Source organism: Ipomoea nil, unplaced genomic scaffold, assembly GCF_001879475.1.
Source record: "Ipomoea nil cultivar Tokyo-kokei standard unplaced genomic scaffold, Asagao_1.1 scaffold0656, whole genome shotgun sequence".
NCBI lineage: Eukaryota > Viridiplantae > Streptophyta > Magnoliopsida > Solanales > Convolvulaceae > Ipomoea > Ipomoea nil.
The window spans coordinates 478,149-490,406 of record NW_017617084.1 but is presented as its reverse complement, the minus strand read 5'-3'; positions in this window follow the sequence as shown (position 1 = coordinate 490,406).

The following is a 12,258-nucleotide window of genomic DNA, read 5'->3' as shown; positions in this document are numbered from 1 at the left end:
CCCCAACTTGAACCGAATATATTTACTGATGTTCCTTGGCACCAGTAGTGTGGAGATCTATCGATGCAAAAGATAAGAATCCGCGGAAATCTAAATCTAGTAATGAATTTCGTCACTCATGAAATCTCTTAAAGAATTATGTATTGAAAACATTTGTCCAAAAGGGAAAAATCCAAGTAAATTTATAGGTGCATCAAGCAATCATAATACTGGGAACACGAAACGACCAGATCTAAATATCTTAGGGAAATGGCTAGAATCTGGTTAACTCAAAAATTTCCATGAACTTTTCTATAAATACGGAAGAAATTTATGAAAAAAAATATGATAGTCGTCAAAGACACAATTGCCTTTACAATTAGTCATATTATATGATAATATGGATCCAGAAGTAAGCGACAGGAGCGTCGTGACTACTTAATATATAAAGAAGTAATTAAGACATAACTCAACTCACTAAAATAAATGTATTCTCTTTATAACACGTACATCATTAAGCGTTAACCTTGTAGGTTACAAATAAGTGTTTGTACGAAAGAGATATAAGAATAATATGTTAGTGTGATGTAAAGTGAGTTTTGGAGTCCAAGGGTTCACACAGAGACCCATAAGTTCTGCTACTTAACATCGTTGGTAGTGAATAATAAATTTAAATATGCAATTGATGAACGTCATGACTGCATACTTATGGGGTCATTAGATGCTAAAGTTTATTTTAAAAGTTCCTAATGGATTTAAAACTCTCGAAATGAGAGAAAATGAAAATCACAATATGTATCCCTATTCTAGGCTACTGACATATGAGTTCTACTACAATCTCACTTATTCAATTGCTGAGCTTACCAATCCCAAGTGCTTTAAAATTTTCATTCGAGACAAATGGTACTGTGGCACCCCGTAAATCTAAATGCTAATTGGGATTAATTGAAGAATTAATCATAGCCTTCCTTGGTAATCCATTCCTAAAAATCCTGAAATTTAATAGTCGAGGGACTAGAATTTGACTAGTCACTTAAGTCAAACAAGTGTACTCTATGCTTTATGGTTTGTACCTTTATCCTCTTGTCTTTCCAACCTTAGTAAGGGTAGAAGTGACCTTTCACCCATGAATTGTTGATCAAGCTATCCCTAGCAAGATTTCATTCCAAGATTCATAATTTCTTCGTCCCAAGCATAGGAAAGGGTAAGGTTCATAGCTATTTAGTGTTTTTAGCCATCTTTTGGGTGTCTTTATCTAAGTTAGAATCTTTCTTGTGTTTTGGCTTGTGTAAGAAGTTGGTGGGGAAGAAAAGCTCTAAGAAGAGGCTTAGGAGAGAGTAAAGGAAGAGGTTGTGGTCTACAAAGGTAACCCATGCTATACAAAACCTATTTTCTTACCTAAATGATGATTATTGGCTTCTATTTGATGTTCTTGATGTGATTTGTGAGATTCGATGCATGATCTTGTGGTGATGATGTTTAGAGCTTGTATTTAGGTTTCTTGAATGCCATTGCTTGACTTATTCTTGGGTTCAAGTCATATCTTTGTTGTGTGTGAGATTTTGGGTGTTTTGGACTTGAACTTGGCTTTATTGATGAATTTTCCCTAAGGGAAAAATGGTGTACAGGACTGTACCCGCGGGCGGAACGGCGGGCAGTGGCCTACCCGCCGCCCCACCCGCGGGGGAACGTGGGGCATTTGGCTTGTACCCCGCGGGCAGGCCCACGGGTGAGAGCCTACCCGTGGCCCCACCCACGGGGAACACATACGTGGGTTACAGGGATTTGTTCCCCGTGATCATTTTCTTCTTGGTATTGATGTTTTGACCTCCCGTTATTGGATTATTGAGTTCTTTGTGAGTCTTCTTGATGTTTCGTATGTCTAGAACGATGTGTTAGGAATCCATGTTAGGATTTGGTGTCTTGAATCGTGCTAAGGGTCCAACTTTGTGATTCATTTGGCTAATATGAGTCTTGAAGGTTCGTTGGAACCCTTTTGGTTTATCCGTTTGATGAGCATGCTAGTTTGATGTTGATATGCTAGTATGTATGGTTTGTTCCTTCTTTTTGTGGGTTGGAAACTCGCGTTGTCAATCATTTTGATGTCGGATTGTATTCCTTGATTGTTGAGTATTGTCTCATGACTTTATTGAAATCCCTTGATTGATTCTTATGGTGTATTCTTGTACAAATCGTTGTACCATTTGTTGATGCTTGATTGGGGCTATTGATGAGCCTTAGTCCTCTTGATGATGATGACTATGTGTGAATATGAATGAGATTGGTGGTTTTGTTACTTGAGCTTTGCTCATGAGATCGGTGGTATGTGACTATGAGTTGAACAGTACCCTCGTGTACTTGAGATCGGTGGTATTCTGATTGGTGGTGTAGATTGGTGGGGGACGACGGTCCCAGACTGGGAAAAGGCTGGACTCAGAAGTACAGGGTGGTACTCGGAGGTACAGATTGGAACTGTGATAAGGCCGGGGTAGCCATAAGGGTGGTACTAAGGTATAAGGTTGGAACATAAACTTGTCATTATGTGATTGATGCATTTCCTTGCTTTTATGCATGTCTTTGATGAACTCTACATTGTGAATGGTAGGTTTCATCTAGAGTTGTGTTGTCCTTTGTAGTTATGGCCTTGTTGTCTTGTTGAGGTTGATGATGCTCGGTTTTGTTGAGAGTGTGATGAGTCTTTGATGTTGATCTTCCTCTTGGTTTTAAAATGACTATATATTGTATTCCTCAGTCTCAAATGCTTTTGACTACATCTATCTATATATTATGCTATTTAACGCCTATTGATTGGTTACCAGCATTATTCGCTGATCGGGTGTTATCCCTATGTTTTACAGGTTTTGAGTAGATGATGAGCGCACTAGATGAGGACTCTAGTTAGTGTAGCTCCGGTGGTTAGATGTTTTGCATTTGTTGGCCTGTGTGCCTAGACTAATGTTATGTTTGATGATTTTGATAGATTTAGCCTGTGCACCCATAGTTCTATGGGTGTGGCATAACACCTTTCCCGGTTTATTATAGCTTCCGCTTTCGTTGATTGATGATTAGTTTGCTTGCCTTTAAATTCTAAGTTTTAAAATGTTGGTAAAAATCGGGAGTGTTACAGGTACATTTTCAGTCCGGATGCAATTAACTATTGCTATGGCCTTAACCCTTCTGGTGAAGATGAAATTAATGATTGGGATTTAGTTGCAAAGACACTAACAGGAGGTGTTCTCACTGAGTGGTCATCCACTGAAACAGATGTTCTCTTCAGCCCTAAATTCACATCTATATTTGTCATTCTTCACAGGATTGCAATCTACAATTGGCTTCCATCTGCCCATTTTTATACAGTGACTAAGGATTTAGCTTGGCTCCTATTGAGGATTGGTATGAAGATGAAGTTTGATCTTGGCCAGTGCATATTTGACCATGTTCTTTCACTGATTCACCCAAGGGAGCAGGAAATTAAGCTTCCTTATCCTAATCTGATATATGGAATACTCATAGCTCAGAAGCTGGTTCCATTAGGGTATGAGGTCACAAAAACTGCTGTCATGTACAAGGTTGATGATCATTTGCAATGTGGAAAGCATGTCCGTGATGTTAAACCAGTTACTGCTCCTGAGGAAGCTGATGTTGATGTTTCTGAAGAGGCACTCACTCCATATGCTAGTGATCTGCAATAGTCCAAGAAGATAAAAGATTCAAGTTGCCGAGCTTGAGACAGTTAATCGCATCATTAATCATTAGTTGGATATTGATGGATCTAACTTAGCGATTGTCTTGCTTCGTCTAAGTCTTGCAGATTCAAATCCCAATGTTGATGCCCCCAATGTCGAGAGTGGAGAATCTCCTACGACTTGAGCTCTGCTTTGATTATTTATTTAGCAAAAAGGGGGAGTAGATGGTGTGTGTGGGATCAAGGAGGAGTGTTTTTTGTAATGGTGATGTGTTTGAAGAAAGTAACTTTTGGCCTTGATTGGGCGTTTGCAACTTCTAGCCCTGACTGGGCGTATGATGGTGAATGGTTATAAGTTGTTCTTGTTTCTAAGGCAGACCTATAAATTGCATTTTGTTTTTGTTTGGGGTCGGTAATTTTAAAAGACAATTGCGTTTGTGCAATGTTAAAGTAACTGCTTGCATTTGGTATATTTTTTGGTTGAAAAATTTGTATTGGTTTAATTGAGTTGTTTTTGCCAAATAATAGCCAAAGAGGAAGTTTGTTAGTGTTTTAAGTCCAAACCCCAACTTGTAATTGGCAAAATTATTATGACAAAATTAGATAGGTTTTAGATTAGATGTCTGATAGTGTTTGAAGAGAAGACCTGATTGATCAGACACAGCGCCAAAGCGTTTTGGAATCTAACCGTTGGACTTCACCGAATTGAAATATGATGTGCTAGAATAGCAGTTACTTCAAGATGTGTTTTTACAAGAAAGTCCTTATCAGGATATTCACCTCAAAGGGTAAGACAGTAATCCGCTACATGGGATTAAAATTAAGATTACTGATTATGAACAAAGAAAAATGAATTATATATGAAAATTCAAAATTCTGGTTACATATCAAGTATCAATGCGGTGTGGGTAGAAGATCTCTGGATGTCCTCCGATTCTTCAATTGGATGCCTTGAATACTCCACCACTGAAGGGCCATTGGAATTCAAGTAGCTTGATCTTCAAAGAATGGCTTGTATATATAGCTTGTTCTTCGTTGAAGGGCCTCCGGATTCAAATGACTTGATCTTCATTGGAGGTTTGGATCAACATGCATGATTGGAGGATGGGCTTTTACTTTCAGGATTACATTTTTTATGATCTCTGACTAATATTTTCAGGATGTTTGCATGATTATTTCCTAGGATGAATACATAGAAATAAGAGGTCCTATTTATAGATGTATGATAGAAGAGTTTTGATAACTTCAAACTCTTTTGATATAATCTAATTAAATAAATTAGATAATATCAATATTATCCAAAATATATTCAAGTATACTAATATTAAAAAATAATTAATATTTAATAAAATTTCAGTGTCAACACTGGTCTACCTTTTCAGAGTCAGAGTTCTATATAAGGGAGGTGGTTCAAGGGTTTCAACAACTCTACAACGAATTATTCAGACTTGAATCATTGACTTTTCTCTCCCAAATATTTTGAAAGAATAACTCTGATTCATTCTCTTCTCAAGATCAATGAATTGATGCTTTAAGAAGATATTCTTGAGAAGAAATAACTGATTCTTAAACTGAGGACATGAAGACCATGCAACTGTGGGAACAGTGTAGGGTGTGTCATAGAGACAGACTACAACAGAGCGGCTCTCCAAAGAAGGGATTCTTAGACTTCTGATTGCGTGGATCTCTGTCTTCAACAATTCACTATTCTATTGTAAACTGGATACTGACCTAGTAGGGATCTCTTCGGGTGAAATCGTTTCATCTCTACCTTTCTGTACAATTGGAGTTGGAGATAGTGAATTGGACGCACTAATGATCGTCCCCCAAATTTAGATACACCTTGTATCGAACTGGGTAACCAATATTTGTGTCATTTACTTTATGTCCTTTATATTCCGCATTGTGTTTTTTTCTGTTGTATTATCTGATAGATTCACCAGTTAGGTTTTGCATAATATCAACAACGAACTGTTTTAGGTTAGAAAGTATATCGGTCATTGTCGATTACCAAAACACACAAAATCACAAGATATTTCTCAAAAAACTCAAAGTATGCAAGTCAGAAGAAAACCATCTCATACCTTTTCAACAGGAAGAGTGAGGCAAGTTGTTTCAATGGTGGCAATAAGCAAAAGAAGAAGGATGATTTATAAAATGGAGACCCTATTGAATGCTATTGAGAGCCTCTTACACCAAGGCCTACACTCTTCTTCGTCTTCCTGGGCCTCTCTAACGGCTTGTCTAAAACACAATCGCGGCCTCAAATTCACTCTTTCCCCTAAATTTGCCAAATTTGAATCTAGGGGATCGTAGAATGGAATGAAAACTAAAAAGTATAGAACAATATCCGAAGAATAAAATGGGAATAAATGTTATAAATCAAAATCCATTTAGCGACAAAAAGAAAAAGCGAAGTTGTATGAAATCACTCGTCCTTGTCGCTTCAGATTTCTCTCGCCAACTTTGGCCATAGCTTCAACCTCTAAAGCTTTGAACTTCAGAGATGAAATCAACAGACAAAGGAGGGTTTAGTTTTTGCACTTCGCAAAAGAGAGAAAGGAGATTTAGCAGAGAAAAAGGCGGAATAATGAAGTCACACATTGCACAAAAAGATACAAATGCCCTTTATTACATTTTAGGCGTAAAAATGTTACTAATTCAGCGCCATAATCACTACAAAATAGCTTCAAATATTGTTCGTTCATTTCACTAAATAAAAGGTCATGATAGGTGTTAGTGTTTTAATTGCTCAAAAACCCCAACTTATAATTGGCAATATTATTATGGCAAACTAAGATGGGATTAGCTTAGTGTCGGTTTTGTTTTACAGAGGACTGATCAATCAGATACAACAACAGAGGGACTGACACTGAAGATCTGTTTTAGGAAGCTGTTTCCTTAAAGGCTGTACGTGGTTTAAAGAAGACAGATTTGGAAAGAAGATCAGCGTATTTGTCTTAGAAAGGTATGGACCGAATCTCTAAGATTACATTCTTCAAATATTGTCCTACCATCTACAATCAAAGATATCTATGGAGAGTGTTCTTACTATGGAACTATAAGAACTCTTATTCGACAAGAATTAGGTTTACGCTTTCAAAAAGGAAGAAACACTCCAAAACAGTTTTATGAGATCAGATCTTTGATTATCATGCCTCTTCTCAATACAACATGTTCATGGTGATTATGATGAAGAACTTGAGAAGAATTATTGTTGCTTAAACGAAAGGGCGCTACGATCACACAGTTGTGGGAACAACCGAGAAGAGCGTTATTGAAGTGGACTGCATCAGAGTTGGCTCTCCAAGTGAAGGGATTTCATTGGACTTATGTATGCATGACTCTCCATCTTCAACCATCCACTAAACCTGTGTAGACTGGGTACATACCTTGTGTGGGACACTTGGGTGAGATTATTGTTTCTCTACCTTTGTACATTGGATTATGATTTAGTGGATTGGACGCATATGTGATCGTGCCCAGACGTAGATACACACTGTATCGAACTGGGTAAACATCTTGTGTGTTGCTTTGTGTCGTTATCTCTTTCTACAAACATCTCAATAATCCGCCTTACTGACTGATTTCATCGTTGAATCAGTTAGTCCATTTCATCAGTTGGATAATCCAGTTAATTTGATTAAAAAATGAGGAAATACAAAATTACATGTGGCATCAGAGCTTTTAAGTCTACATAGTGACTTGATCCGTACGGGAATTTTTTTTGCATTGTTCTCTTTCTATTGGAAGTGCCTCTGTGTGTTCGTTGGCTGGTTGTTTTTGTTCAGGATGGATGCAAGTATGAAACCACCAGAACTAGATGGTCACAACTACTCTTTCTGTAAGGCTCGTATGGAGATCTATCTCCAAGCACAAGGTACCAGGGTTATCGTACTGTCCTATCCGGGTGGAGTCGCCCGACTATTCAGAATGCTGATGGAACCACTGGGGAAAAGCCCATGGAGACTTGGACTGACGATGAAATGAATGCCTCTGATCTGAACAACAAAGCGTTGAACTCTATTGTAGGATCCCTGCATGAATCTGTATTTACCCTAGTCACGGGGGTAAAAGAAGCAAAAAGGGTGTGGGAAATTCTTGAAACCAGATTTGAGGGCACCAGTGATGTCAAGCAGTCAAAGCTACAACAGGAACACACAGGCTGTGAAAAGAAGACTATAGGAGAACTTATGGGAAGTTTACACACATATGAACTTGAAGTGCTGGCTGATGATGACTTTGCTGTCAACAGAAAAGGCAAGTCAGTGGCTTTTGTGGCTGAAGCTGATCGAGAATCTAACACAGACGACATAGATGATGAAACCTTGGCCCTTCTGACCAAGAATTTTAAGAAAATATTGAAAGGATTTAACAAAAAGAGTCAAGGGCAGTTTACCAGGACTCAATACAAAGGCAGCAACTCCTCATATCAGAAAGGAGAAACCTCACCTTTCCCACAGAACAATCAATCCCAAACTGGCCGAACAAGACAAAACAGAAACAGTTTCACAGATACAGGGAGATCCCTCAACCGGTCAGTGCAGTGTAGAGAGTGTGAAGGTTTTGGACACATACAGGCTGAATGTGCAACTTATCTCAAGAGGAAGAAGGCTATGTCTATGGCTACGCTAAGTGATGATGAGGAGGAAGCATCTAATGATCAGTCAGATGACAATGTGGGAAACTTTGTAGCCTTCTTTACAGCTACAGAGAATCAGTCAGACGAATCCAATAGAGAATCCTATATATCAACAGATGATTTTGAAGAGAGGCATACTCAACATGAAATGGAATTTTCCAAACTTGTTGCAAGCTGGGAACAACTAGTGAAAGTCAATAAAAATCTGAATGACGAACTGAAGCAAAAGGATGATCTTCTGAAGAAACTAAATACAGATCTTGTCATAAAAGAAGATCTTATCACACAAATAAGATCTCGAGAAGGAAAACTGATAAAGGAATTGGAAGATCTGAAAAAGAATATCAAGATGATGGATACCACATCAACGTTAGACAAAATTCTGGACTCTGGTAGAAATCCAAATGATAAAAAGGGTCTTGGATTCGAATGAGGAGAATCTTCGAATAGTGTCCCTATGTTCATCAAAGAGGGTATGTCAACTGCTACATCAGTTCACAATTTTGAACGAGGACAGTCATCCCGGTCAGTTCAGAAAAATGAAAAAAGGAAGGTATATGATCGAACTGCAGATACTGACATCGGCAGAGTAGCACCTCAATCTCAGTACTCAAAGTTCAAAAATAAGTTTGTCAGAGTCAGACAATACACTCCCATTTGCCACTACTGCTAAACAAAAGGTCACACTCGACCTGAATGTTATTCCTTCTACAGAGATCAAAGAAAGGAAAAATATCAAAACAAGACTATTACACCGTTCACGAGACAGGTTTGGATCAGAAAGTCAGAAGTTATATGCTATCCCACTATAGTTCTGAGTGCTTCTACGACTGAAGCTAGATGGTATTTCGACAGTGGCTGTTCCAGGCATATGACTGGAAATATAAAGTGCCTTATGGCTGTTCAATCTAGCAGTGGATCTGTTACATATGGCGACGGGCAAAAAGGCAAAATAGTTGGAAAAGGTACCCTGAATGTACCAGGTTTACCTCACTTAGAAGAAGTTTTGTTAGTCAGTGGTCTGAAAGCAAATCTGATTAGCATCAGTCAATTGTGTGATCAAAACTAGAATGTGTGCTTCGATCGTAACTGTTGCAGAGTCAGTGACAAAGCAGATCAATTAGTCATGGAAGGAACACAGACAACTGTTATGTTTTGACAAACGAAAATGCTTGTCAGCTATCAAAATCTGATGAATCAAAACTCTGGCATAGACGACTGGGTCACATAAACTTCAGAGATATGGATAAACTGATCAAACTAGAAGCTGTGAGAGGAATACCTAAGATCAGAATTAAACAGGAGAGAGTTTGTGGTGCATGTGCCATTGGGAAACAGATAAGGACTCCTCACAAAGCCGTAAGAGTTATCACTACTGAGAAATGTCTAGAGCTTGTTCACATAGACCTCATGGGGCCAACTCAGACTGAAAGCATTGGTGGAAAGAAATACATATTTGTGTGTGTAGATGATTTCTCTCGGTACAGCTGGGTATACTTACTAAGAGAAAAATCTGAAGCCTTCAATGCCTTTAGAACCTTGTGCATAAGGGTTCAAAAGGAAAATAACGAGCCTATAATAAAAATTCAGAGACTGAGAAGTGATCATGGAAAAGAATTTGAAAACTCTCTATATTCAGATTTTTGCTCCGAGAATGGAATATCACGTGAATTTTCAACTCCTAGAACATCCCAACAGAATGGTGAGGTGGAAAGAAAGAATCGGACCTTGCAGGAAATGGCTAGAGTTATGTTACATGCTTCTCACCTGCCATAGCGCTTCTGGGCTGAAGCAGTTCACACAGCCTGTCATACAGTGAATAGATTCTATCTTAGACCAGGAACGACCGCAACACCATATGAGATCTGGAAGAGAAAGAAGCCAAACTTGAAGTACTTTCACGTGTTTGGGACAAAGTGCTATGTGCTGATTGATAGGGAACAAAGAGGGAAGTTTGAACCTAAGAGCGATGAGAGCATCTTTCTTGGATATTCTCCAAACAGTCGAGCCTATAGAGTCTATAACAAGAGAACTCAATCTGTAATGGAATCAGTAAATGTTGTTATAGACAACAATCCAGACAAATCTGCTGAAACAACGGTGACTGATCCAGAGACAGATCTTCTTGTCAGTGAACTGAGTACTGCCGATGACAACAGTCAGCCCAAAACACAAGAATCCTCAGATGAAGATCAAGAAAGTTCTGAACAGGAGACCATTCCTATTGATGATACGGGTAAAGACAAACCCACCAGAACTAAGAAAAATCACCCATCAGATAACATAATTGGTGATCCAACAGATGGGATGAAGACCAGGAGTAGAGTAAGAAATAATCTGATAGAAATATCTGGATTTGCTTGCTATACCTCAAAGATAGAACCAAGAATTGTAAAAGAAGCTTTACAGGATGATCTGTGGATCAAGGCAATGCAAGAGGAGCTACACCAATTTGACCGAAATCATGTTTGGGATCTAGTACCAAGACCTGATCGTGTCAACATAATTGGGACAAAGTGGATCTTCAAAAATAAAATTGATGAAGCTGGGAATATTGCAAGGAACAAAGCTCGGTTAGTGGCACAGGGATACACTCAGATAGAAGGAATTGACTATGATGAAACGTTTGCACCTGTGACGAGATTAGAGTCAATCAGAATTCTGTTGGCAGTCGCATGCATTCTGGGATTCACACTGTTTCAGATGGATGTTAAGACAGCGTTTTTGAATGGATATCTGCATGAAGATATCTATGTGGCACAACCTAAAGGTTTTGAAGATCCAGATTATCCATCCCATGTCTACAAGCTCAGAAAAGCTCTCTATGGCCTTAAACAAGCCCCACGAGCATGGTACGAACGTCTGACAAAGTATCTGCTACAGCACGGTTATAAACGAGGAAGTGTCGACAAAACATTGTTCGTAAAAGCCACTGGAGGTCATGTCACCATTGCTCAGATCTATGTAGATGACATTGTGTTTGGATCTACTTTACAAAAATACACTGATGAGTTAGTAAAGGTCATGAAGGAATAATTTGAGATGTCCATGGTTGGTCAACTGACATATTTCCTAGGGCTGCAAGTTAAGCAAAGTCCTGAAGGGTACTTTATCTCACAAGAAAAGTATGCTAAGAATTTAGTCAAGAAGTTTGACCTGGAATCATCCAAACCATCTAGGACACCGATCTCTACCTCCACAAAAGTATCTAAAGATGACACAGGTGTATCAGTGGATAACACAGTCTACCGAAGTCTGATAGGTAGTCTGCTTTACTTGACAGCTAGTCGACCAGACATAATGTTCAGTGTTGGAATATGTGCAAGGTATCAATCTGATCCAAAAGAATCACACCTGATAGCTGCTAAGCATATTCTGAAATATATAAAAGGAACAATTCAATATGGAATGTGGTACTCTAAGGACAGTGAACTGAGTCTGGTTGCTTATTGTGATGCTGACTGGGCAGGAAATATTGATGACCGAAAGAGTACTTCTGGAGGATGCTTCTTTGTTGGTAAAAACTTGGTATCATGGCTGAGTAAGAAACAAAATTCAATTTCCTTAAGTACTGCAGAGGCAGAATACATAGCTACTGGTGGATGTTGTACTCAGTTAGTATGGATGAAACAGATGCTTTTAGATTATGGTCTTACTCAAGGAATTATGACACTGTACTGTGATAATGTTGCTATCTATATCTCAAAGAATCCAGTTCAACACTCCAGAATGAAGCATATTGATATAAGACATCACTACATCAGAGACTTGGTAGAATCAAAGGAGATTGAGTTGGAGTATATTCAAACAGATAAGCAATTGGCTGATATTCTGACTAAGCCCCTAGATGCAAATCGGTTTGAGATTCTCAGATCTGCTCTGGGAATCTGCAGGATTGATTAATAAGGCAGTAAGCTATACAGAAGGAGAATATATGGTATTAAGTTTCCCG